General features: G+C 47.6%; 1 protein-coding gene and 1 pseudogene across 4 annotated transcripts in view; one reads left to right on the forward strand and one right to left on the reverse strand.

The window, feature by feature from the left end:
- Positions 1-2,645, reverse strand: part of Smarcd3 (SWI/SNF related, matrix associated, actin dependent regulator of chromatin, subfamily d, member 3) — a 31,835-nt gene extending 29,190 nt beyond the window's left edge. For 2 of the 3 annotated variants that reach the window (XR_003955694.1, XM_006535799.1), the window contains exons 1-2: positions 2,537-2,645; positions 713-857 (exon numbers count right to left, since the gene is read on the reverse strand). The gene's annotated coding sequence lies outside the window, so the exon portion shown is untranslated. The remainder of the gene's footprint in view (positions 1-712; positions 858-2,536) is intronic. The other variant, XM_030254770.1, reaches the window with a different exon arrangement.
- Positions 2,646-23,641: 20,996 nt separating this feature from the next.
- Positions 23,642-27,049, forward strand: 1700022A21Rik (RIKEN cDNA 1700022A21 gene; annotated as a pseudogene). The gene is made up of 2 exons (NR_003953.1): positions 23,642-23,724; positions 25,685-27,049. The product of NR_003953.1 is annotated as an RIKEN cDNA 1700022A21 gene (transcript).
- The last annotated feature ends 579 nt before the right edge of the window (positions 27,050-27,628 follow it).

Below are 27,628 nucleotides of genomic sequence, written 5' to 3' on the forward strand. Positions count from 1 at the left end.
AGCCCTTTCCCATATCCAGAAAGGTTCGTGAAAAGTGGCCTTCCTTTCCTAAGCCAGGTATGTCCCTCTGGACAAGGGGAAACTGGTGTGAGACTCCCCAAAGCCACCCTCCTCTTTTCCTGAAAAGAGTTCATCCAAGCTTGAAGCCTGCATGGCAGCAGAGGATGGCTGCCACAGCTCCCTCCATCAAGAACAACCCCTTGTCTGAGGCCTCTGAGGGGCTTTGCTCAGCCTGTCTGTCAAGAACCAGCAGACTCCTTTCAGGTAATGGGGATCCCTGGGTGAGAGGAAGCATTGGGGTTCCTGGGAGGCACGTGTGAATGGAGAGATGACATGCATCCAAGGGTCTGTGGATAGGGCAGATGCAGAGGAAATCAAATCCAGAAACCAAATCAAATCGCATGAACTTGGTTTCAGATTAACTTGTTCTTAGACCAGAGGGGCTTTGCGAAGCAGGACCTAGGGACTCCGAGGGAGATGCAGGGACACTTAGAAGAGGTAGTACAGATGTGGAGGAAGGTGCTAAATGGTAGATGTCATCAGGTTCAGGAGAGTGCCCCATGCTGGAAGAGATGCATGGAGACACTGTGTGGACGCTTGGGACCAGTGGGCAGACAGTTGGGGCCGGGGAGGAAAGCAGGGCCAGAGCCTACAGCTGGCAGGCTTTCGTCGAAGCTCCTGCTCCAAGGCTGGCAGGGAAGAAAGCACCTACCTGTACCACGGTGGTTGGGTGGGTGCTGAACACCTGGAGTCATAGATGGCAGGGTCCTGCAAGTGAGGAGTCATCCAGTGCCCACTTGGTGCCTGGGCCCAGAGCCTGCCACTCCTGTAGCACCAAGGGCCATGCTGAGGAGAATCTGAAAGGAGAGGGCTGTGGGAGGAGTGGCCTGGATCCTGAGCCCCAGGGCAGGCTCTCAAGGGCCTTGTGGGGAGGCTACATTCCAGGCTTCCTTTAAAGGCCCACAGGAGGTCTGAGGAAGAATATGGGAGATCGTACAGAAGGGGCCAGCCCGATACAACCTGAAGCCAGGGAAACTCAAGGTGGGCACAGTATGTGCCTGATGCACATGGACAGGGCCCAGGACAGAGACCTTCTGCCAGGAGATGAGAGCCCAGGCACAGACCTGTTCCCAACAGATGAAGGCAGGTCATAGGGGTGTGAATGGGACTTTGAAGCTAGAAGAGACCTTCTGGCCAGGGCTGCTCCAGGCAATCCTGTACTTACTGCCTTCTGAGTTTCCTTCTCCCCTCCCCACACAGTGGCCATTCCCTCCTGGGAAGAGTAGAGAGGCCTCAGACTTGGGGCAAGAGAATACAGTATCATAGATGGGGCGGGGCAGGTTTGAGAGTGGTCCAGGAACATGCAGAGCATACAGGTGGAAGATGGAGTGGGACCCAGGCTGAGGATGCTGAGGTGGGATGTGGGCCATGTGACAGAAGTGCCAAGGGGGATGAAGTAGAAATATAAAGTAGGGGAAAGACTGCAGTCCGAGGTTGGGGGTGGGAGTGTGCAGTCAGGGAGGACAGATCGATAACTTGAATGGGAGAGGGCTGTCCAGGAAGGAGAGGAGCAAGTGGAGTCTGGGAAAGTACCGGGCAGTGGGCAAGGAGGAAGGTGCCAGGTAGGGAAAGAGTGAGAGGTTGCCAGATAGGCCAAGTGGGAGAAGGCTGCCAGGAGGAGCAGGTGGGCAAAGTGCTAGGCATGAGGGAGGTGCCAGGCAGTGGGGAGGAGGGTGGTGCCAGACAGGGAAGGGAAGGTGCCAGGCAGCAGGGTGCCAGACAAGGATGGGGGCGGGGGATGCAGGTGGAGGGAGCATAGGAAGGTTCCAAGTAGAGGTGGGAAGAGAGAGTTTCAGGTAGGGATGAGGTGTCAGCCTGGATGGGAGTTGGTTAGAAGAGGGTAGGAGAAAGAGGTACTAACTAGGTCAGGGAGGATGCCAGGCAGAGGGAATGGAGAGAATCAAGAGCATGGGGAGCACGGGGAGAGATGCGAAGATGTCAGCAAGGGAGAAGGAGGATGCCAGATAGGGAGGAGGGGACTGGCCAGGTAAAGGGAAGATGCCAAGCAAGGGAAAGCAGGGAAATGCCAGGTGGGTAGAGGAAGGGATGCCAGTCAAGGGGAGGAGGGATGACAGGTAAAGGGAAGGATGCCAGGAAGACGAAGGATCAAGGATGCCAGGCAGCGGGATGATCAAGGATGCCAGGTAGAGGGAGGAGGGATGCCAGGTAGGGGAGGAAGGATGCCAGGTAGAAGGAGGAAGGATGCCAGGCAGCAGGAAGAGGAATGCCAGGCAGAAAGAGGAAAAGGAATGCCAGCAGGAGGAGGAGGGATGCCAGGCAAGGGGAGGAGGGATGCCAGGGAGCAGAAGGAGGGATGCCAGGCATGGAAGAGAAGGGATGCCAGGCAGAGGGAGGAGGGGGATGCCAGCAGAGGCGAGGCAGCACTGCCAGCAGGGAAGGCGGGGGCGCTGGCGCAGCGCTGCTGGGCGGTGTGTTCGCCTAGGGCCGTGGGGGCCGCGCGGTGCGGGTCGCTCACCTGCTCCCTTGGGACCCCGGCCCCGGAGCGCGGCTGCCCGCCCTCGCTCCGAGCTCGGCTCGGCTTGGCGCCTGCGCTGCTGCAGCCTGGAGCGGGGGAGGAGCAGGGAGCGTCTGCAAAGAGCTAGGCACTTAATAATGAGTTAGGGATCGAAGCAAGAAGCATTGCCCCATCCGTCGGTGCGTGTGATCTTCAGCTCTGAGCCCTTGCCAGACCCAGACCCATCCGTGATGAACTTCAAGACTGTGTACAAGTATCTTTGAAAATGCACCTGCATGCCCATCTTCCACAAATCGCTGCAAGCATTCTGTGTCCACACAGCTCCACACTATGGGCATGTATACACACAGCTATGTGCTCGCACACAGCAGGAGCCTTTTAAGTGCTGCAGATGTTACCTACCAAGGAAATGCTCTCCTCTAAGGTGGTGTTCCCGTGCGCACTATGAGAGGAAGGCTTTGACACGCTTGCAGCACTCAGGACCTAATTAAGATCTCTGGTGGAGCTTGGCTAGTCGACACAGACATCAAAGTCTTTCACAATATAGGGTCAGCCAAATCTGGTTTTGGTCACTTGGTCTTCCTAGAGTCCCGCCTCCAAAAACCAGATCCCAACTAGCAAAGTATCTGACGCTCTTGACCTGCAGAGCAAATGAGTTCAAAGAGCTGAGTAAGGGCCAGCTTGTGTGGGAATAAACCAGTGAGGAGGGACCAGAGACTGAGCACAGAGAGTGAGCCTGCTGGATGCCTGAGAGCGATGCTCCCCAAGGACATAGCAGACAGCAGTTTGCTGTGAAGAGGCTGAGGTCAAGGCCCTGCCCTGCTGGATTAGGTTTTCCTGCCACAGAGACCTGGCCACTCTGCTCACATGAAGGACACTTTGGAATCTAAGCCCTAAGCCCTGCCTGGTTGTGCTGCCTCCAGAGCGTCTCCCAGGCATGAGCACCTTTTACTGTCTTAAAACTTTATGAGAGCCGGGCGTGGTTGCCCACGCCTTTAATCCCAGCACTCGGGAGGCAGAGGCAGGCGGCTTTCTGAGTTCGAGGCCAGCCTGGTCTACAAAGTGAGCTCCAGGACAGCCAGGGCTATACAGAGAAACCCTGTCTCGAAAAACCAAAACCAAAAACCAAACCAAAAAAAAAAAAAAAAAACTTTATGAAAAAAAATAGAGATAATAAAAATATATCATTTTTAAAAAGATTACTTTTATTTGGAATTGTGTGTATGTGTGTGGGTATGTTCATGTGTTCAGCTGCCTGCAAAGGCAAAAAGGAGTTGTATCCCCTAGAGCTGGAATTAACAACAGTCCTGGGGTCTTCTGTAAGAGCCGTCAATGGCTTAACTGTTGAGCCACCTCCCCCACCCCTTTTTGAGAGAGGACATCATGTAGTCCAGCCTGGCCTCATTCTTGCTATGTAGCAGAGTATGCTCTTGGGAACTCCTGATCTTCCTGCCTCTACCTGAGATCACAGCACAGGCACCCCATCCCTCTGACCCTTCTCTGCAGGCTGTGGCAGCCCTCTTCTGTCCTCCTCAGAGCTGGTAGGGAAGCCACGCCAAGCACCCCAATCGGGGATAAGTGTCGGAAAGTGGATCTGGTTCTCAGGCACTTGTCAGTCAGTCAGCAGGGAACAATGGCATTAAAGTCAGCGAGATTACCACGGTGCTCACAGTCCTGACTGCGCACTACTCTCCTTCGCTCTGCCAGTCTGGACGGGGACTCTGTAATGGTACCAGGAGGCATGGCAGCCCGGCCTTCCTGACCACACCCAGTATCTGACAACAAATAAGACAAGATGTGGGTTCAGGAAATCAGGGCCAGCACCCGCCCCAGATGCCTGAGCTGGGCGAGGCAGCTAAGAGGGACCAGGCTGGTGTTGGACTAGGCTACAGTGAGTCTAGACCCCAGAATGCTGCATTTATGGTAAGAATTTGGAATCTGAATCCCATCAGCACATAATAGATTACGTCGTGTCAGCAGAGTGACAGGCATAAATAGTGCCTGTAAGACAATCACTTAAGCCGGGCAGTGGTGCGCAGGCCTTTAATCCCAGCACTTGGGAGGCAGAGGCAGGCAGATTTCTGAGTTCGAGGCCAGCCTGGTCTACAGAGTGAGTTCCAGGACAGCCAGGGCTATACAGAGAAACCCTGTCTCAAAAAAACAAAAACAAAAACAAAACAAAACAAAACAAACAACAACAACAACAACAAAAAACCCTAAGACAATCACTTAATGCTTTCTAAGGACATATCAATAAGAAGATATATATTGATCTAGAAGAGTCTCAGATACAAGTCGGGTGGGGAAGCAATAGGTACAGGACAGTGTGTAAAGAATACCAACATCTGTGAGTGTGGGCATGTGCAAGCATGTGCTGTGTGTGCAAGCACACATATGACTTGCGTGCTTGTGTATGTCACATACAGTCTATACATATGCAAAGCACTCCTCCAGAAAAGTGAAAAGAGCAGGCCACAGCTTGTCACTTTTCTTCCTTTTTACATTTATTTATTTATTTATTTATCTCTCTGTATGTGTATGTGTGTGTGTGTATGTGTGTGTATGCACTCACATGTTTGCCTCCATGCCATGGTATGTATCTAGATAGAGGTAGTTGAAAAAATGTCTATGAATCAGTTTCTCTCCTACAGTGTTGGGAACAGGGCTCCACTTCAAGTCATCAGGTTAGGTAGCAGGGACCTTTACCCTCTGAGTGATAGCACTTCCTTCCTTCCTTCCTTCCTTCCTTCCTTCCTTCCTTCCTTCCTTCCTTGCTTGCTTCCTTCCTTTCTTTCTTCCTTTCTTCCTTCTGAAACAGGGTCCTTCCTTCCTTCCTTCCTTCCTTCCTTCCTTCCTTGCTTCCTTCCTTTCCTTGCTTCCTTGCTTCCTTGCTTCCTTGCTTCCTTGCTTCCTTCCTTCCTTCCTTCCTTCCTTCCTTCCTTCCTTCCTTCCTTCTGAAATAGGGTCCTTCCTTCCTTGCTTGCTTGCTTCCTTCCTTCCTTTCTTTCTTTCCTTTCTTTCCTTCCTTCCTTCCTTCCTTCCTTCCTTCCTTCCTTCTGAAACAGGGTCCAATGGAGCCTAGGAGGAATTAGAGTTGCTATGTAACAGAAGATAACCTTGAACTCCTAATCCACCTGCCTCTATCTCCTGAGTGCTAGGATCATAGGCATACTTCTCCACAACTGTTTGTTTGTTTGTTTGTTTGTTTGTTTTGTTTGCCATACTAGGGATCAAACCCAGGGTCTCACACTCTTTCAGTGAGGCAGTCCCCAGCCTCGAGTTCTCACTAGCAGTTCTACAAGCTTTGACAACTGCGTAATGATCTCTGTGCACCCATCTCTCTGGTGTCCCATAGAATAGCTTCACTTGCCTGAAGGCCCCACCCCCACCCTATTCCATATATTCATCCCTCTCTCCCACTCCCAAGACCTTGGCAACTGCTAATCTTTTATTTTTCCATAAACCAATCCAACACTCTAGCACAGTACACTCCTGGGCTCTTTCAGGTCACAACGCATGCATCAATTTTACTATTTATTTACTTGTTTATTTAAGCTTGGATTAAGATTCTATTGCATATATCTACCTCTATTTGCTTTGTTCCAGCTCACAAGTCCTGGCTGACCATGAAAATCCCCCTGCAGGCATCCAGACTCACCAGGCTCCTGTGGCCTCTGGCCTGATCCCATCTTAAGGACGCCTTGTTATCATCTGGGAAGTGCCTCCTCCTCCCTTCTGTTTATTCAATAAAAGAGTGTGGTGTCCTTATTAGTTGAGAGTCAGGCAATAAAGCACACTGAGAACGAAATGAACCGAAATGTTTCTGCCCACGTAGAACTTATCAGATGAGAGAGATGGGTAAGAGGCAAGAAAAATATGTGACTTGTCCACCTTAGCCATGCGAGACTGGTTCAGCACTCAAAGTTCAATTCAGGGGTAGAGATAAGTTAACCAAAACTACACTACTTTGTAAGCTAACTTTAAAATATAATAATAATAAAAAAGTCAGGTGTGGTGGTGTATGCCTTAATCCCAGCACTCAGGAGGCAGAGGCAGATGAATCTCTGAGTTTGAGGTAAGCCTGGTCTATAGAGAAAGTTCTTTCCAGTATGGCCAGAGTTATGCAAAAACAAACAAACATCCTGTCTTAAAAATATATATGTATCACACACACACACACACACACTGTTACATTGTTAGACACTATGGAAGCCAGCCAGCAGGGAGAAGTTTTCAGGTTGGTTCTAGCTTGATTTCTCTATGTCCTGCACCTGCATCTAAATGTATAATATCCTCAGAAATAGTGAGAAATAGTGTCTTACCATTTATTTCTAGTAGGCAACCAGAAGTAACAGCAATAGCCTGATATATACATACATACATATATATATATATATATATATATATACATATACATATATATATATATATATATATATATATATATATATATATATCTCACAGGCATCCTACATGGATGTACAGTGTTTCCCCCAGAAGACATAAGCTATTAAGTGAAAATCTCAGCATCAGGCATGGGACACCTCTCTACGAATTATTGGTCAGGGAGGCCCCAGAGCATTTGTGTTTATACCCCTGCATTAACGCCGCTCTCAACCTCAGTCAGAGAACCTTCCCTCTGCAATAGGCAGTCATCAGTGTAGAAACTCATAGCTGGTGAAAGAGCTGAGAGAGTGACTACTGAGTGTTCATCCCATGTTTGAGGTGTACACTGCCACTAGCCCAGGCTTGTGTAATGATACAGAAGATGGGCGGAAAGGATGCAGAAGCAGAGGACAAGGCACTGTGCTATAGCATTGCCTATAGGTGGGCTTATGGGAAAATGTGCCCACCTGAGCTTAAAGATCCTAAAGTTTTCAATGGAGGAAAGCCAGAATGAGCACACACCCAAAGTCAGAACACCCCTAGGCTCTGTAAAATGTGGATTCAGTGGGTCACAATTTAGTGCAAAAGAGAAAAGTATGAGACTTTTAAACACAGCCATTTTATCAACTGCACCTTTGAGACTAGGGCTCAATGAAGAACTAGACTTGATGTTTGGGTAAGCAATAGATTGATTTTCATTAAATAGAAAGTTTGTTACAACATAGGAGAAAAAAAAAACCCATATGTCATATCAGTATTTGTACTTAGTATTCTACTTAGTGTTTGTAAAGAACTCTGAACTCAGAATTCAGAGAGAGAGAGAGAGAGAGAGAGACAGACAGACAGACAGACAGACAGACAGAACTATACAGAAGGATCAAGTAAATGCTGGGTGGTGGTGCACACATTTAATCCCAGTGCTAGGGAGGCAGAGGCAGACTGGTCTCTGTGTGTCTGAGGCCAACCTGGTCTACAGAGTGAATTTCAAGACAACTAGGCCTTTATAGAAAAACCCTGTCTCAAAAGAAAAGAGAGAGAGAGAGAGAGAGAGAGAGAGAGAGAGAAGGAAAAGAACGAAAATAAAAGAATTAGAAACAGAAAGAAAAACCAACAAGAGAGACTCAGTCACTTCTGCCACAGGAAGTAGCCCCTGTGAGGGCACTGCACAGAATAGCCTGCCCTGCCACTAGAACCCTAGCAGCTGCTGGCTGCATGTGAAGAGACCACGTCATCATATCCTCTAGACAGGGATGGAATAGACATCCATCAGCAGAGAGTTTGTAGTCTTATTATGACTAAGAACTTGTTAGCCCAGTGTGTTCAATCCCGAGTGTCCCTCACAGAGAAATGAAATCTCACATTCACCCAAACCTGCCCACAGATATGTTCACAACAGCTTTCTCCAGGACAGCTCCAAACTGGAGAGGACCCAGGTGTTCTTTAGTGGGAGAGTGGTAGATGGTTGTACGCACAGGCTGGGGAATATACCCAGATAAAAAAAGGACATTTTGATGCGAGACATAGCTTCGCAAGGGGACCTCAGGACAACTGAGAGCTGGTTTCAATCTTTTGAGTTATTGAAAAGTGTGAAAAAAAGCCAAGTAAGTAAAAAGAAAAATCGCACACTGCATGGTTCCATTTATATATCATTCTTGAGATGGCAAAATCATAGAGATAGGGAACACGGTAGTGGTTGCCAGGAGTTAAGACAGGGCGGCGTGGAAGGAGGGTGAACAGAATCCTGGCAAAGAAAAGCCCTGTCTACACTGCTGAGCTAGGCTGATGTGGGCTCCTGAAGCCTTGCCCACACCCCAGTGCCCAGGACCTAGGCCGTCTATTCTGGAAAGGTCTCTGACTTGTGACCAACTGAACTCTGGAGAGAAGATCCCAGCTTACCTGGGTGAGCACCACGAAAAAACACCACAAAAAAAGTCCTTCTTGGCAGAGTGTAGGGCTGAGGAGCTGACTCCATTGATAAAGTGCTTGCCTTACAAGTCTGGGGACCTGAGTCCATATAAAAGATCAAGTGCAGTGGCACACACCTGTAATCCCAGCGATGGTGACATGGGAGGCAGGCAGGGACAAGTGGATTTGGGAAACCTACTGGCCAGCTAGCCTGGACCTTGTTTCCAACAATAGATGGAAGGTGCCTGAGAAATGAAGAAATGACACACAACACACAATGTCTTACACACACAGAGAGAGAGAGAGAGAGAGAGAGAGAGAGAGAGAGAGAGAGACAGATAGACAGACAGACAGAGACAGAGAGAGACACAGAGAAAGAGAGAGAGACAGAGACAGACAGACAGACAGAGAGAGAGAGATGGAATGAAGACAGAACACAGAGATGAGCCAGGCCTGAAGCTGAGAGGTAAGGGACAGGTTCTGCCCTTGAGCCTCTACAGGGAGCACAGCTTTGTCTGCACCTTGACTCCAGTTTATGGCCATTACAGCAGCCACAGTGACCTAACTTGAGCATATGGTCAACAGCGTGACTGAAGTATAACTATAGATTTGCAAGGGGTTACCATTGGGGGACAAGAGGTAAAGACACAGAAGATTGCTCATGTCCTCTCTCATAGTTGCATATGAATCCTCAATTATTTCAAAATAAAAACATCCAATAAAAAATGACAGGGGCTTGAGGGTGTAGCTTAGTTGGGAGAGTGCTTGCCTACTAGCATGAAGCCCTGGGTCTGATCCCCAGCACTGTATAGACTAGCATGATCTTACTCACCTGCTATCCTAGTACTCGGGAGGTAAAGACAGGAGAATCAGAGGTTCAAGGTTTTTCTGGGCTACAGTGAGTTCAAAGGCAAAGCCACCCTGGGCTACATGAAACCCTATATAAAAACTACAGAGAGCTGTAGCATGGGCTCCACACTTAAGTGCACTTTCTGTACAATCGTCAGGACCTTGAGTTAAGGTTCCAGCACTCATGTGACGAATTAGGCATCCTGTCTGTGCCTGGAACTTCAGCTCCCCAGTGACAGGCAGGAGGAGAGCTGGGGCTTGCTGGCTTCCTGTCTGGAGGAAAAATGGGAGCCCCAGGTTTAGGGAGAGACCTTGCCTCAAATGAATAGCTGGGGAGTAATAGAGGAGGGGCCCCTGACACCTTCACTGTCCCCCATACCTATATACACATGTGCACACACAATTCCAAAGACAGTAGGTAAATAAATAATAAAGCAAGGAAGGGAGGGAAGGTTTTCTTTTTCTTAAAAAAAAAAAAAAAAAGACAGGGTCTGTAACTTCTGCTGGCCTGGAACTTGCTGTGTAGACCAATCTGACCTGAAAACCAAATTTGCCAGGGTGTGTGCCAGCACATTGGGCTTGGGAGGGAAGATTTTGTTTGTGTGTCTTTGTGTGCATTCGTAGCTCTGTAGACCAGGTTGACCTTGAATTTATAGAGATCCACCTATCTCTGCCTCCCAAGTGTTAGGATTAAAGGCGTGCACTGCCACCACCGGCTTTTGGTTTTGTTTTGTTTTGTTTTGTTTTGTTTTGGGAGGAAAGATTTTATATGGGTTGGGGGAGGGCTGGCAGCACAGGTTTCTTGGTGCACCGGGTTTGATGTTAGGAGAAACTTGCTGTGTCTGTGGAGCCAGAGGAAGATGTCAGATGCCCTGGAGCTGGAGTCACAGGTGGGGTGCAGCAGTCTGAGGTGGTTGCTGGGAGCTGAACTCCCCGATTTTGCTCTTGACCAGAGAAAACTCTTCTCAGGCTGAAGAGTTTTCTCTTCTCTTCTCTTCTCTCCTCTCCTCTCCTCTCCTCTCCTCTCCTCTCCTCTCCTCTCCTCTCCTCTCCTCTCCTCTCCTCTCCCCTCCCCTCCCCTCCCCTCCCCTCCCCTCCCCTCCCCTCCCCTCCCCTCCCCTCCCCTCCCCTCCCCTCCCCTCTCCTCTCCTTTCCTTTCCATTCTTTCTTTCTTTAAAAAAAGAAAACAAACAAACAAACAAAAACCAACTTCCCATGTATCCCAGGCCAGCCTCGTCGAGCTCACCAGAGTCCAGGCTGGCCTCAAATTCCTGATCTTCCTGCCTCAACCTCCCCAAGTGCTGAGATTACAAATGAGTATCATCACAGACTGGCTAGGTTTTTTTTTTTTTTTCCTTTTTCATTTATTTATTTATTTGTTCACTTTACATCCCAGACACAGCCCCCCCTTCCTGGTCTCCCCCTCATACAGCCCCTCCCACATCCTTCCTCCCATTTTTCTTCTGAGAAAGTGGAGGCCTCCCCTGGTTATCACCACACTGCTGACTGGGACCAGGCAGTCCTCTCCCTCTGAGCCAGACCAGGCGGCTCAGTTAGGGGACCAGATCCACAGGCAGGCAACAGATTCAGGGAGGGCCCCCACTCCAGTTCTTGGGGGACCCACCTAGCTAGTTGTTTTTCAAATAGGGAGACTGGGCTGGGAAGACAGCTCAGTGAGTACAGTACTTCCATGCAAGTGTGCGGGCCTGAGTTCTGGGCACATCAGCATGCACCTGTGTTCTGAGTGCTCTAACAGCAAGGTGAGATGTAGAGATAGGAGAATCCCCACGTGGAGGTCAGAGCACAACTCCCTCCTACCATGTGGATCCTGGGGATTGAACTCCAGTTGATAGGGTTAGTCGCAGTCACCTTCACCTGTTGAGCCCTTCTGACATCCCTTCATCTCATCTTTCTCTGCTCCTCTCACTACTGCGGACCGACCCCTCCCCTCTTCTCACTTCTCCAGAGCAGCTTTCTCAATCACCAGCTCTGATCTGGGGCCCTCCTCTTTTAAGCCCTTGCTACAACTCTCCATCAAAAAAATATGTAACATCTGGCTATGGCTTGCCTTGCAGGTGCTGTCTCCAGTGTCCTTCCACTGTGTCCTCACAGGCTCTCACCAGTATCCTGTCCTCGTGTTGTGGGTGAGGACTGAAGACATTGGGATAGATGACTTTTCCAGTCTCCCAGGTGACATCGTCACAGTCTTCAGAACAGCTCACCACACTCCCTCACAACTTCATTTCTTATGTTAAAAATAAGACTCAGCCGGGCGTGGTGAGCACGCCTTTAATCCCAGCATTTGGGAGGCAGAGGCAGGCGGATGTCTGAGTTCGAGGCCAGCCTGGTCTACAGAGTGAGTTCCAGGACAGCCAGGGCGATACAGAGAAACCCTGTCTCGAAAAACAAACAAACAAACAAACAAACAAGAGCACCTGGTGCTCTTCCAAAGGTCCTGAGTTCAATTCCCAGCAACCACACGGTGGCTCACAACATCTGTAATGGGATCTGATGCCCTCTTCTGGTATGTCTGAAGTCAGCAACAGTGTACTCATATATATAAAATTTTTTTAAAAATCATAAAAATAATTCATCTTTATTGCTTTTAAAGATGTGTGTTGGGGCGGGGGAGGGTTACACATGTATGGGCTACCTGCAGAAGTCAGAGACACCAATATCCCTGGAGCTGGAGTTACAAATGTGATCTCTGGGAACTGACCTCAGGTCCTCTGTGATACCAGTGTACTTTTAACCACAAGCCAGACCTTCCTCGGGCTCTCTGGTTTAGCAGAGCTGAGTTACTTCAGCTTCCTGGATCCTTAGACTTCTAGAGCAAAGTCCTGGGTGTATAGGTTCAGAAAGAAGGATGAAGTAGAGAAATGGAGGGTTTTTTTTTTTTTTTTTTTTTTTGTGAGGCATGGGTGGGGCTAAGCAACAAGATGATTCTGAGGCTCCAAACTCTGATATTACTGGGGAACTGAGAGGTGAGGAGAGAGGGAGGATATACCACAAAAAAACAAGGTAGGATCAGAGCCTGGGCTTAGGGTACCCAGCAGAGATCACAAGTGTAGGGCAAGTGGGTGTGACACCAGATAGGCACAAGAACTGGTGGCATAGTGAGTGCTCAAATCTTGGGCATCTCAGAGAAGTGAGATGGCAGGAGTGGGCCTGCCCCCTCCCAGCCTCCAACGCTAGCTCTGTAACTGTAACCATGACCACCAACTGAGAGGACCATAGCACTGAGTCAGGTAGCATAGCAGCTGGAGTTCTTCTTCATGCTAATGAGCATATAGATAGCCTTAGCCTTCAGCCAATGACCTTCCCTTCCTGGATATTCTCACAGCCTTCCCCCCCAAAAGTACATAATCCCTAGGTTACCACAACTACACATTTACATGCACCCCAATAATGAAATATGAACGTTAAGATCATCTCAGAGGGCTGCTTCATTAGAGAGCGACAGCTTTCACCTAAAAGAGCCCTTAGAGAAGGCCTTTCTCCTCTCCTGCCCCTGCAGCATTCAGCATTCCCAACTGGACCACATTCTGCTCCACTCAGGCCCTGCTTTCCCCTTCCTGCCCAGTGTGCAGACATCCTGAGGGGAAATGTGGACTGTGGACCCCATTCCTGACTTCCTCAGGTCCAGTGTACCTATGGCATCCTGGCACCCCAAGAGGAAACCTTGGAACCTTAGAACCACAGCATTTATCCCAGACCCTCCTCTCCCCGTTCTGAACTTTGCCCTGACTTCTCTGTGGTGGTACAGAGGTGACACACCCTCTGGCAGAGAGGTGGAACATGATACCACACACAAGGGCATGTGACCATGGCCAAAGTCACTATATGTTCCCAGATCCACCTTTCTTCCTTATCTCCCAACTCCCACAGACACTGTCATTGGTCAAATACAAATAAATAGAAGCCAGAAAACAGGAGTGGCCAAGGCAAGGGGGACCTGCAGAGGTCTACTCTGCAGTACAAGGCAGGTCAGCACACAGCAGGAGCTGGGGTGTGGACCTTGGAGCAGGTGTTATGAGAGAGTTTGGCTCTTGCTTAGGGGAACAGACACCGTATCTCCTCATCCCTGACCACCTCCAGTCATTCTCCTTAGCCCTTCCTTCAATGAGGACTGGCATTAGTGACCAATATTGCCATGGGGAATTTATTGGGGAAAACTGGACTCAGCTGCTCCGGTGAGAACTGTGCGCTTGTCTGGCTGCTGTCCACTCAGTCTGGTCCTACACTCTTTGGACACTGTCCCCAGTTTGGCTTTATTTCCCAAATAAAGTGGCAGTCCAGGCCTTTATACCCACAAGTGCTGATGGGCCTGTCCTTTTAGGAGCTACCACATTTTCAGCGTGGCCATTGTTATGTAAAAGAAGAACATGGGTCTACCAAGCCCCATTGAGCATTAGCAGTCCTTCCACTGAGGGTGGGCCCCATCCGCCTGCCAGTCCAAGGAATGCCTAGGCTGTGGCTGTGCCAGCTGCAGGAAAAGCCAGAACTGGCCAGTAGGAGTTATGCCAATCAGGTGAGGCTCAAAGTGTGATCCCTCTACAGAATCATTAAGATGCTTAACACACACACCCTTGGGTTTGATTCCCAGCACCAAATGAGCCAGACTCGGCAGTGTGCACCTGTGGTCTCAGCACTCAGGAAGCAAAGCTCACAGCCATCCATTGTAATATCCAAAATGAATTCAAGACCACCCAGTACCTTCCCCCTTCTAAAAGGACTTTCCAAACTGTACTAGCAGGCAAAGTGCAGAGCCAGATAAGGAAGCTGGCTGACTAAACAAATGTAAAAACATAGTTTTAGCGGTCAAAATGACTAAGCTTGCAACTGCCCAAATAATATTAGCTGTTCTCAGAGAAATAACCATAACAAGATAGCAGCTCCCAGAGAAATCCCCTACCCCGCCCCACACTGAATTCTGAGGAAGACTGCAGACAGCCCTGACCTTGCTAGAATTCTCTGTGACGTTAATAGCTAAAAGCTGACCAAATCATAATAACCCACCATGGGGACAAGCAAAGTGAGGGACTAGGCCAAAGGGTTACTTAGTCACTATACAAACCAACCAATGCCTGAAAGGGTTATTTGCTACACCAATGAAAACCCTGTTGCTCAAATCTGTCCTTTACAAAGGTATAAAAAGTGTGTTCTTTCTTTGTTCTGGGTCTCTCTTCCGGCCTGTGTGCTGAGAGGGGAGTCCCCAACATGCTAGATCAATAAAAATCCTCATGTGGTTTGCTGCAATGGTGGCGGTCTCTGTGGACTTTGTGAGTGAGGGTCTTTTGACGAACTCCAACACCGTGGCTGCTTTAGGGAAGCCCAGACCAGCTTGAACTATATGGAAGTCTTTCAGAAGAAAAGAAAGAGAGAAAAAAGAAAGATAGTAAATGCATGTGTTTTACCTGCACCATCACAAAAAAAAAAAAAATTGAAAACTGTCATAGCTACACCTGGTTTTTTTTGGGGGGGGGGTTGTTTTTGAGACAGGGTTTCTCTGTGTAGCCCTGGCTGTCCTGGAACTCACTCTGTAGACCAGGCTGGCCTCAAACTCAGAAATCTGCCTGCCTCTGCTTCCCAAGTGCTGAGAAGCTATACCTGTTATATGGACTAAAATCAAGAAGTCGGAGCAACATGGATACCGAGGGAAGACAAGCTAGTGCAGCCCTGCTCTCTGCTGGTGGGAACTGGGACCTAGCCTGCTTCTGTGAAAAATAGCCAGGCAAACTCTCAGCAGGCACCATGCACCTGCTCATGACCAGATGTCCTATCCCTAGGGATAAGACACCCCAGGGATTGTGCCTTCAAAACTCTGAGGAAACACAACCTGAGGAACTCTACAGTATGAGGAACGCACTTGAACTCTGTCCTGAGGTCCTGAGTCGCAACAATCTCCTGTCATTCCTAAACAGTCTCTTCTAGTAGTGCCTGTGTTTTTTACTAATGAGATGACTTAGACACCTCAGCATGGGCCACTCACCAGAAAACCCCAACAATTGGAGCAGTCAGAGCTTCCCATCTGCCTATCTGGCTGTTGATGCCCTTAAACTTGTGAAAGTACCAAGAGATCCAGGTGCTAGTGGTGTGGCCTGTAGAGAAGGGTGCCACCCCCAGCCCTTGCTTGTGGTGATCATTTTCCTTTCTATGCATCCACATCCATCTTTGTTTGTTGATTAGAGTCAGTCTTGCAATATAGCTCAGGTTAGCCTTGAACTCACCACCTAGGACTAAGATGCCAGCTTCAGTCAGGTCTCTTATATAAGGGGGTATGTGTAGACAGAGCACTTCCCTGAGTTCTGTAAGTCATCCCAACAAATTAGCCGGGGGGGGGGGGGGGGGAGGGCCAGAAGAGCTGGTCAGTCTAAGCTCTGACGGAAGTGACAGCCTGGGGCTTGTTAGCATAGGAAGTAGTCTCCTGGGATTGACCCCTCCAGCTGCAACCTCTGACACTGTATCCTGGAAGACAGTGTGCTGTAGCTTGCTCTCTGTGGCTCTGATAAAGTATTCAGACAAAAGCAACTTGGAGAGCTAGGTGGTGGTGCACGCCTTTAATCTCAGCACTCTGAAGGCAGAGGCAGGAGGAGCTCTGTGAGTTCAAGGCCAGCCTGGTCTACAAAGTGAGTTCAAGGACAGCCAGGGCTACATAGAGAAACCCTGTCTCGAAAAACAAACAAACAAACAAAGCAATTTGGAGGAAGAAGGGTTATTTCAGCTTACAGTTTTTAGTCCATTGTGGAAGGATGTCCTCCGACCTGCTCCTCCTGCCTTCCTGTTTGCTTTCTTCTACCATTTGGGAGTCCCTGACTGACTGTGGCACCGCCCACAGTGGGCTGGGCCCTCTCACATCAATCATCAAGCCCCAGAGGCTTGTCTAAAGGCTCACATAACCGAGGTTACCGTTTCTCAGTCAAGTGGACATAGTAATCAGGACCCAGTGTCAACTGAGTTCTTTTTGTGTGTGTGTGGGGGGGGGGGTCGAAACAGGGTTTCTCTGTATAACCCTGGCTGTCCTGGAGCTCACTTTGTAGACCAGGCTGGCCTCGAACTCAGAAATTCGCCTGCCTCTGCCTCCTGAGTGCTGGGATTAAAGGCGTGTGTCACCACGCCCGGCTACTGAGTTCTATTCGAAAGTCCCAGAAGCTGCACAGCGGTGGAGAACTGCCCAGCTGACCTGGTCATGGGCAGGGTGGCAGCTGGTAACTAGAAAGCAGCAGTGTGCTTTAGCCCAGACATCCCTGAACAGGAGAGAGGGCAATGCTGGCATACTGTGCCTCGGAGGCTGCTCTACAACACAGAGGGATTGACCGTTGGTCCGTGCATCCACACAGGAGGCTATATTTTCTGGGAAAGTGCCCCTCTGGCCACTGAGCAGAGCTCAAAGTTCTGGGGAGGGAAGGCAAACATGGTTATACTGAGACATGCTGAATGAGGTATTCCTACACCAGCCTTGACCCTGGCTGCTCTAGCTCCTACATGCACCCATCCAGGGTTTCTGGCCCCTTCTCTTCACATCTTTAACATCTCTACCTGGGCTTACTCTCAGAGTAATGGAATGAATGTCTCCTGGAATACGCTGTCCATGTCCAGACCGGGAACTCTGCCGTGAGGGAAGGATCCAAGTTGCTTGGCCATTGTCCTAAGGTCTCTTAGTAGATGGGCAGTGTAAGACCAGTGGATTCCATGGATACTCACTGCCACACGCATTTTTTCCCATCGTGAATTCTTTGATTGGAGATGATGTGCGAGTTACCATGACAACACATAGGGCACTCTGAAAATCTTCAAATGGTGGTGCTGACAGAAGCAGTGTAAGTAGGGAGAGTGGGGGTGCCTTCATGAAGGAGCCTGTCCCCAGCTGGCTGGCTGGCTGGTCCCTCCCCTCGGGGAAGCCTCAGGGCTTCACCTACTGACCTCTGCTCACCTGCAGCAATCTGAGAACTTACCTCTGTAAACTGCAGTGAAGGGGTTATGTGACAGAGGGTAGGGGCAGAGTGGTGGTGACAGGAGAAAACTGTGACCTGATGACCCTGACTGCCAGATGCAGAGAGTGCAGGACACCCGCACAGTTTCCAGGTGTGTCCATGGCCCACCTCCCAGGCTTCCCCTCAGACTCACTGTCTGCAGCTGTCTGGCCGCATAGTTCCTGACCATCGTGGCAATCTGCTGCCCACTGCTCACCAGAGCAGAGCCACAACACCCAAGCCTGCTTACCTCTGAGGCAAGCTACAACAGTGGTGGCAGATTCAGCACAGGGTTTCCCAACCGGGCCCTCCTCCATGTGGGCACGCAGCTGCCCCCAGTGCTTTTCCGCTTTTCTGTTGTGAACCGGTTGGGCCCCCTCCTCTGTTGAGTGGGCACTCCCAGGAAGCCAGGCCCTGAGCTGAGGAAAGAGGCAGATATCTTCTGAACCACTGACCCAGATTTATCTGTGCCTTTAGCTCGAATATATTCTCATAGGTGCTGTTGTCTCTAACACCATGCAAACTGCACATAACCCGCTCTGTGATTTAGAGGACCAGAAAGACTCGCTACGTGGCAAGCAGTCCTGCCCTACTGGTACTTGCAACCCCAAGAATCCTTTGTTCTTTGTGGGGTCTGGGCTCAGATCTTCCCATCCATTTAATCTTTATTACGTGACCGTGTTTCTATCTGATTCTGCTTTCCCTTTCCCCCAATTAAGCCTTTGAATACTGATTTGTTTGTGAAAATTCTGTTTGTTTCTTTGTTTGTTTGTTTAAATCTTCATGGACATGGTGGTCTATAATCTTAGTCCTGAGGCTGAGGCAGAATTTCCTGAGTCAAGAATCTGAGGCCATCTTGACCATAGTGAGATATTTATCTTAAAATTTTTAAATTAATTAATTATTGCTACATGGTCTCACCATGTAGCCCTGGTTGATATAGAGCTTGCAATGTGGGCCAGGCTAGCCTTGAACTCACAAAGACCTGAGCACGCTGGAATTAATGGCATGTGCCAGCATATCTGGCCTTTTTTTATTTATGTATTTTCATTTTTAATTTGCATCCTTCTACATTTGCAGCTGTGTGCTTCCTCTGCTTTGGTGTTAGTCTTTGATATTGGCTTTTGTCAGTATGCAACAGGCAGTATGGGACAGGGTGTGGCTTCCACTGTATTTATTCTACTAGAGGTCATATAGGACTCCATATATTTCTGTGGCTGCATACCTTTCTTTATTATTTAAGTTCTCCCTCTCTCTTTCTGTAAGTGTGTGTGTGTGTGTGTGTGCGCGCGTGTGTACACTCAGGTGCATGTGTGCATTACGTATGTATGCATGTATGTATGTGTGCACGTGTGCATGTATGTAGATGGCAGAGATGAGTTTAGCTCTCTTCCTCAGTCATCTGACCTTGATTTTTGGAGACATGGTCTCTCACTGAACCCATGTTCAGTATTTGGCTAGACTCACTGCCCAGTGGACTCCAAAGCCCCCAGCAGCGGGGTTTCAGATGCATGGCGCCATAGCCAGCTTTTCTGTGGGTGGGTGCTGGCAATCCAAATTCAGGTCCTCAGCCCGCACAGCAGGCGCTAAACTAACTCAGCCCTATGCTTTGAACATTCTTGGCAGCTATTTCTTTATATACCACTCCATCATCATCTTTCTGCTGTGCTGGGGACAGCAGTGCCATGAAAGTAGGCTTCCACTGGGTCCATCCACTTCTTAAGCTCTTTTCTGTATATGATTTTCTCCATTGTGTGTGTGTGTGTGTGTGTGTGTGTGTGCGCGCGCGTGCTTACAGAGTCCTGTGGAGGTTAGACAACTTTTAGTCAGCTCTCTGCCATGTGATATGGGGATAGAAGATGCTCTTCTAGTGGACTATGCAACCTCTCTTCTAGAGTTTTAATTTCAGCTATTATATTTCCAGTTTATTAATCTTTTTATGTTTTTAAACTTCTTCATTGATTCTTTGTGAATTTCCCATCATGTACCATAATCCCACTCATCTCCATCAGACCCCTGCTGGGAGACCCAGATGTGACCTGAACATCACTAAGCCTTCAGTTGGCTGCACAGGCTACTCACATCAGGCTCTCTCTCTCTCTCTCTCTCTCTCTCTCTCTCTCACACACACACACACACACACACACACACACACACCTGTCACATCTCCAGCTCCCCCTCTTTCTTTCTTCACCACATGCCAGCTCCTCACAGTGACATGTTGCCCCAGCCCCAGCCCCAGCCCCAGCCATCAGCACCCGTGTGGCAGTAGCTCTCTCTCTCTCTCTCTCTCTCTCTCTCTCTCTCTCTCTCTCTCTCTCTTTGGTTTTTTTGAGACAGGGTTTCTCTGTGTAGCCCTGGCTGTCTTGAAACCCTTTTTGTAGACCAGGCTGGCCTCGAACTCAGAAATCTTCCTGCCTCTGCCTCCTGAGTGCTGGGATTAAAGGTGTGCGCCACCACGCTCGGCTAGGCAGACCTCTCTTAATTCAGTTTTTAAAACTCAAGTTTCTAATAAAGTTAATCTCTACTATTTTCTTTTTTAAAGAATTTGCTGGCGGCATGATGGCGCACGCCTTTATTCCCAGCACTCAGAGGCAGAGGCAGGCCAGTCTCTGAGTTTGAGGCCAGCCTGGTCTACAAAGAGGGTTCCAAGACAGTCAGGGCTACACAGAGAAAACTTGACTAAACAAATGTTTTATTTTTATTATTTTAAATTATGTGTCTGTATGTGTCTGTCACAAACAAACAAACAAATAAATAGTGGAGAGTGCCTTGGTTTGTCCTTTGACTTCCCCACTTATGTGCACATATGCATCTGCACACACTTGTTCGAACACACTCACAGACACATATGCATGCATGTAAGTTTACTTTAAATTTTATTTTATGTTTTTCTTCCTAAATTTTTATTTATTTACATAATTGTGTATTAGGAGAACTCATGTGGGCTGGAGAGATGGCTCAGTGGTTAAGAGCACTGACTGTTCTTCCAGAGATCCTGAGTTCAATTCCCAGCAACCACATGGTGGCTCACAACCATCTGTGATGGGACCTGATGCCCTCTTCTGGTGTGTCTGAAGACAGCTGCAGTGTACTCATATACATAAAATAAATATCTCTCTTCTTTTTATATATAGAAAAGGAGAACTCATGTGTGTGGTGTGGAGTCAGGGGACAATTTTGTTCTGTTTTAGGTCTTTTGGTTTTTGGTACACAGTTTCTCTGTGCAGCTCTGGCTGTCCTAGAATGCTCTCTGTAGACCCAGCTGGCCTTGAACTCTTGAACTCACAGAAATCCGCCTGCCTCCGCCTCCACCTCTGCCTCCTCGGTGCTGAGATTAAAGGCACGCATCATCACCAGTTGACCAAAAGACAACTTTTTGGAGTTGGTTCTCGCCTTCCGCTATGTGCTTCCTGGGGACTGAATTCAGGTCATTAGGCTTGGCAGCAAGTGTCTGTACCTGCTGAACCAACCCATTGGTTATATTTCTCTCTTTGAACATTAAAAAAATATATTTATTTTGTAAATGAGGAGGTGGCTCAGTGGTTAAGAGCAATGACTGATCTTCCAAAGGACCCAGGTTCAATTCCCAGCACCCACATGGTGGCTCACAGCCATCGTTAACTCCAGCTCCAGAGGATCCCATGTGCTTGTCTGCTTCCCAAGTACCAGCATGAGAGTAGTACACAGACGTACATGTAGATGGCACATCTATACTGATAAAATAAAGTTTATAAGATGCATTTATTGCTGTTGTATTTGTATGAGGGTTACCTGCATATATGTCTGCCCCACATGCAAGCAAAGTCTCTAGAGACCACAATAGGGATTTGAACTCTAGTCCCAGGTGGCTGGGAGCTGCCGTGTTGTGGCTGGCAATAGAGCCTGGGTCATCTGCAAGAGCAGACGTGCTCTTAACTGCTGAGGCACCTTTCCATGCCCTATTAATTTTTTTTAAAGATTTATTTATTATTTATATGTAAGTACACTGTAGCTATCTTCAGACATACCAGTAGAAGGTGTCAGATGTCATTACAGATGGCTGTAAGCCACCATGTGGTTGCTGGGATTTGAACTCAGGACCTTCATAAGAACAGTCAGTGCTCTTAACCGCTGAGCCATCTCTCTAGCCCTCCATGCCCTATTCTTGAACATCTTTATTTTAACTTTTGTCTCTTTTCTTCTTCTTCTTCTTCTTCTTCTTCTTCTTCTTCTTCTTCTTCTTCTTCTTCTTCCTCTTCCTCTTCCTCTTCCTCTTCCTCTTCCTCTTCTTCTTCTTCTTCTTCTTCTTCTTCTTCTTCTTCTTTTTCCTCCTCCTCCTCCCCCCTCCCCTCCCTCCCTCTCCCTTCCCCTCCCCCTCCCCCTTCCCCCCTCTCTCTTACATAGGGTATGGCTGTATAATCAAGGTAGCCAAGTCACCTTGAATTTGTGACTTTCCCATCTCAGGATCTGAGTGCTGGGATTACATGTGCTCACCATTACACTACACTCAGTTAACAGATTCATTTTAAGATATGCATTCTAAACCAGGCGGTGGTGGTGCATGTCTTTAATTCCAGCACTCGGGAGGCAGAGGCAGGCAGATTTCTGAGTTCGAGGCCAGCCTGGTCTACAAAGTGAGTTCTAGGACAGTCAGGGCTATACAGAGAAACCCTGTCTCGAAAAACCAAAAAAAAAAAAAAAAAAAAAAAAAGATGTGCATTCTAAAACACCTGTGAGTCTAGAGTCTATTGCTATTTTTTTACTCTTTGGTTTTCTGTAATCGATTCATGTTTTTGGTGTGTCCAGTATTTTATTCTAACAGCTTTATTGAGAGATAATTGACATTCACCAAATTGGAAATATTTAAAATATTTGATGATGTTTACCATCATCATAATTGTGATGGTTTGTATATGCTTGGCCCCAGAAGTAGCACTGTTGGAAGGTGTGGCCTTTTTGGATAGGTGTGGCTTTGTGGGTGTGGGCTTTAATACCCTTGTCCTAGCTTCCTGGAAGCCAGTCTTCTCTTAGCAGCCTTCAGAAGATGTAGAACTCTCAGCTCCTCCTGCACCATGCTTGTCTGGATGTTGCCATGTTCCTGCCTTGATGACAACAGACTGAACCTCTGAACTTGTAAGCCAGCCCTAATTAAATGTTATCCTTATAAGAGTTGTCTTGGGGGCTGGTGAGATGGCTCAGTGGGTAAGAGCACCCGACAGCTCTTCCAAAGGTCCAGAGTTCAAATTCCAGCAACCACATGGTGGCTCACAACCATCCGTAATGAGATCTGACTCCCTCTTCTGGAGTGTCTGAAGACAGCTACAGTGTACTTACATATAATGAATAAATAAATCTTAAAAAAAAAAAAAAGAGTTGTCTTGGTCATGATGTCTGTTCACAGCAGTAAAACCCTTACTAACACAGTAATCTAGGTGGAGACTGCATCCAATCAAGATGGAGACTGTATCCATTATGCCCTGAAGTTTCCTTGTGTCTCATGGTGATCCATCCATTTCCATTTCCATCACCTCTAGGCAACCACTGAATTATCATGATAGTAAACTGAAATAAATCACCTAGTACCACTTTTCATTTTTGTCCTTTCACTCAGCATTATTTAGGAAGTTACTATGTAGCTGTGTGTATCGATAGATAGCTTGTTTGTTTTTATTGCTGATTAGCACTCTAATACGTTTTCACTTTTGATGGACTTTTTTGAGTACTTCCACCCTAGAACTATTTTAAGAGATTCACTATGATGATCTCTATTTGTAGAATTGCGTCCTCATGTCTCTTGTATAAATGCTTGGGTGAGGATCATATGATAGGTCATGTTATTGTTTGACCCTAAAATGTTCTCAGAAGTCTCATAGAGTAAGGGCTCCATGCCAGTTGATGGGCTTTGGGGACATAATTGGATCATAATGGCTCTGACCTTATCAGGGGACTAAGCCATTTATGACATCATAGTTGAGTGAACTGTTGAAGGTGGGACATAGTTGGAGGATGTAGGTCACTGGGGAATATGACTTTAAAGGGTATATCTTGTCCCTGGTCCCTTCCTCTGTAGCTCTGCTTCCTCGCTGTCACAAGGTGAGCTCTTTCCTCCACCATGCCCTCACCTCACTACAGCTGTAGGAGTAGCAGAGCCTCCTCACCATGACTAAGTCTCTGACAGCATGAGCCAAGAGAAACTTGCCTTCTCTTGGGTTGTGTCAGGCACTTTGCCATGGTGAGACAAGTGGGTGGCTTACAGAGTATATATTTCCCTTTTCATAATTACCAGGCTCCTCTGGAGGCATCTCTGTGGATGATTCATTACCCTGGGATGGACCCTATGTCTTTATATCTTGTTTGTTTTAATTTTAACTTGTTCCCTCCAGGGCTAGAGATTGAACCCAAAGCCTCACACATGCTAAGTAAGCAGCCCTACTGCCCAACTAATATTCTTAACCCTTAAAAAAAAAAACAAACAAGCCGGGCATGTTGGCTCACGCCTTTAATCCCAGCACTTGGGAGGCAGAGGCAGAGGCAGGCAGATTTCTGAGTTCGAGGCCAGCCTGGTCTACAGAGTGAGTTCCAGGACAGCCAGGACGATTCAGAGAAACTCTGTCTTGAGAAAAACAAAACAAAACAAAACAAAACAAAACACCCAAACAACTGAGTGTGGATGAAGAGCTAGATCAATTGATAAAACGCTTTCCAGACAAGTCTGAGGATCTGAGTTTGTATCCCACACTGAGAGCCTGTGCAATCCCTCACTGGAAAGACAGAGGCAGAGACCCTGGGGTTTGCTGGCCATCAGTCCAGTCCACTCAGCAAGCTCTAGATCTAATGACACATACTGTCTTCTTAAATAAGATGGAAATCAACTGAGGAACAAATCCACACACGTGCACACACTATCTATAAAGATAGTGTGAAGATAAAGACTATGTGTGTGTGTATACTGTATCATATATATTATATTATGTTATACAATTATGTTAAATAATTATATAATTTAATATATACAATGTTATATATAACATATTATGCATATTATATATAATGTTATCATAATGTGTAATTGTATATTATATATAATTTACTTATATATTTTATTATATCATATATAATATATCATATATTACATAATATAACACAATATATCATACTATATATAATACTGTAATAATAAATATATAATCTATAATTATATATAGGATCTCTATATATAGTTCTGGCTGGCCTAGAACTTGCTATGTAAAACAAACTGGCCTCGAACTCACAAAGACCCACATGTCTCTGCCTCCTGGGTGCTGGGATTAAAGACTTGCATCACCACACCTAGCCCTTCTTTTTTATGATAGATATATACATACATACATATATATATGTATATATATATACATACATATACACACACACACACACACACACACACACACACACATATATATATATATATGGGGGGGATGTAGCTCAGCTGATAGAATATTTGTCATTTGTCCAGCATGCATGAAACTCTGGGTTCAATTCCACATGAACATGGTATATACCAGGCATGGTGATATATACTTACAAATACAGCATTCCAAAGGTGAATGGGACTGTCCAAAGTTCAAGGCTAGCCTAAAAAACAGGAGGCCTTGCCTCAAAACAAATTATCCATAAACATGTTACAATCATAATTATGCTTTTAAAAATCATTATTTTCTTAATTTTATCAAATATGCAAAGTTTAAACATCAGATCACCTTATAAATGTCCTTTGATTTGGCTTATCCATTGATTCATTTATTTATTTTGAGTCATGGCTTCAAACCCTGTTTGGAGCTAAGGCTGACCTTGACCTTCTTATTCTCCTGCCTCTGCCTCCCCAGTGCTGGAGAGGTATTTACTAGCACATCTGTCTTCGCAGTGCTGGGGCTAGAACCCAGGGCCTGGTGCACACTACCCAAGCACATTACCAACTGAGCTACATCCAGCCTTCCTTTTTAAAAATATATATTTATCTTATTTGTTTTCAGATAGTCTCTCTCTGTAGCTCAAACTGTCCTTAAACTTTCAGCAATTCTCCGGGCTGAGCCTTCATGTGCAGGAATTACCATCATGAGCCACCAGACCCGGGTTGTAAGTGTCTTTTTTAAGCAGACAGGGAGGCAGGCAGGGCAGGGCACCTTCAGACTAGATCAAACAGGTGGTGGCCAGCAGCCAGCTGGGAAGACACAGTCCCCACAGCAGGATATCAGCCTGGAAGTGGTGGCTGAGCCTCTGAAGGTGAGCATCGTGGGCTCAGGGAACTGGGCGTCAGCTGTTTCAAAAATCATTGGGAACAATGTGAAGACCCTGAAGAAGTTTGCTTCCCCGGTCAAGATGTGGGTATTTGAAGAAATGGTCGATGGGAGGAAGCTGACGGACATCATCAACCGTGACCATGAAAACATAAAGTACCTGCCTGGACACAGGCTGCCCGAGAACGTGATGGCCACCCCAAGTCTCAGCCAGGCTGTGCAGGATGCAGATCTTCTGGTGTTTGCTTTCCCACACCAGTTCATTCGAACCGTCTGTGATGAGATTGCTGAGGTAGTGCCCAGGAAGGCCCGGGGCCTCACCCTCATCAAGGGCATAGACGAGAACCCTGAGAGCCTGAAACTTATCTCTGACATCATCCGGGAAAAAGTGAACATAGACGTCAGCGTGCTGATGGGGGCCAACTTAGCCAACGAGGTGGCCGCAGAGTTCTTCTGTGAGACCACCATTGGCAGCAAGGTGCTGCAGAATGGCCTTCTCTTCAAAGAGCTTTTTCAGACCCCTAACTTCCAAGTCACTGTGGTAGAAGATTCAGACACAGTGGAGCTGTGCGGGGCTCTAAAGAACATTGTGGCCATGGGGGCCGGCTTTTGTGACAGCTTCTGTAGTGGAGACAGCACCAAGGCTGCTGTCATCCGCCTGGGCCTCATGGAGATGATTGCTTTTGCCAGGATTTTCTCCAAGGGTCAGGTGTCCATAGCCACTTTCCTGGAGAGCTGTGGGGTGGCCGACCTCGTTACTACCTGCTATGGGGGGCGGAACCGAAAGGTAGCGGAAGCCTTCGCCAGGACAGGAAAAAGTATTGAGGAGTTGGAGAAGGAGATGCTGAAGGGACAGAAGCTGCAAGGGCCACACACCTCTGCCCAGGTGTACCGCATCCTCAAGCAGAAGGGGCTGCTAGACGAGTTTCCCTTGTTCACAGTTGTGTATCAAATCTGTCACGAGGGCAGACCAGTTGCAGAGCTGATACCGTGTCTACAGAACCACCCAGAGTACAGGTGAAGGCAGCTGGGGCCGGCCAGAGCTTTACCTCATCCATCTCAGAGACACATGGAAACCAGGACGTGACAGTGAGACGGTTGCCTGGCTAAAGAAAAAAATACAGCTTGGTAGTTGGATCAGGATCCTGATGAGATTCAGTGTTGTTTCTTGTGTCTGTGTAATGCATGTGTGTCAGTGCGGCAAGTGGGGAAGCATGTGGGTCTTTGCGGGTGTGATATGTGTTTATGAACAAATCATGAGTCTAGCATGAACGAGTATATGGTATGTATGTATGTGTGTGTTCATGTGTGTCAGCTAGGGGGTGGCATATCGGTCTTTGTTGGTAGGATATGTGTTTACATACATATGTGTGTGCATGAACAAGTGCATGGTGTGGTGTGGTGTGTGTGTGTGTGTGTGTGTAGAAGCTGGGTCATCTGTTATTGCCCTCCATGTCTTGCTGACTTTCCTACTTTAATGGTGACATGCTCCCCCATGGGGAAGGACATCCTCTCTGTATGACTTGTGTGATGTCAACAGCAGTTGACACTCAGCAATGGAGTAGTATCTTCAGTGTTTGATTTGTTGTGCAAGCTCATTTTTTGTCAACTTGAGACGCACTAGACTTAACTGGGAAGAGGGAGTCTCAGCTGAGGAACTGCCTCCATCAGATTTTCCTGTTAACAAGTCTATGGTGCATTCTCTTGACTGATCACTGATG

Source organism: Mus musculus, chromosome 5 (assembly GCF_000001635.26).
Source record: "Mus musculus strain C57BL/6J chromosome 5, GRCm38.p6 C57BL/6J".
Lineage (NCBI taxonomy): Eukaryota > Metazoa > Chordata > Mammalia > Rodentia > Muridae > Mus > Mus musculus.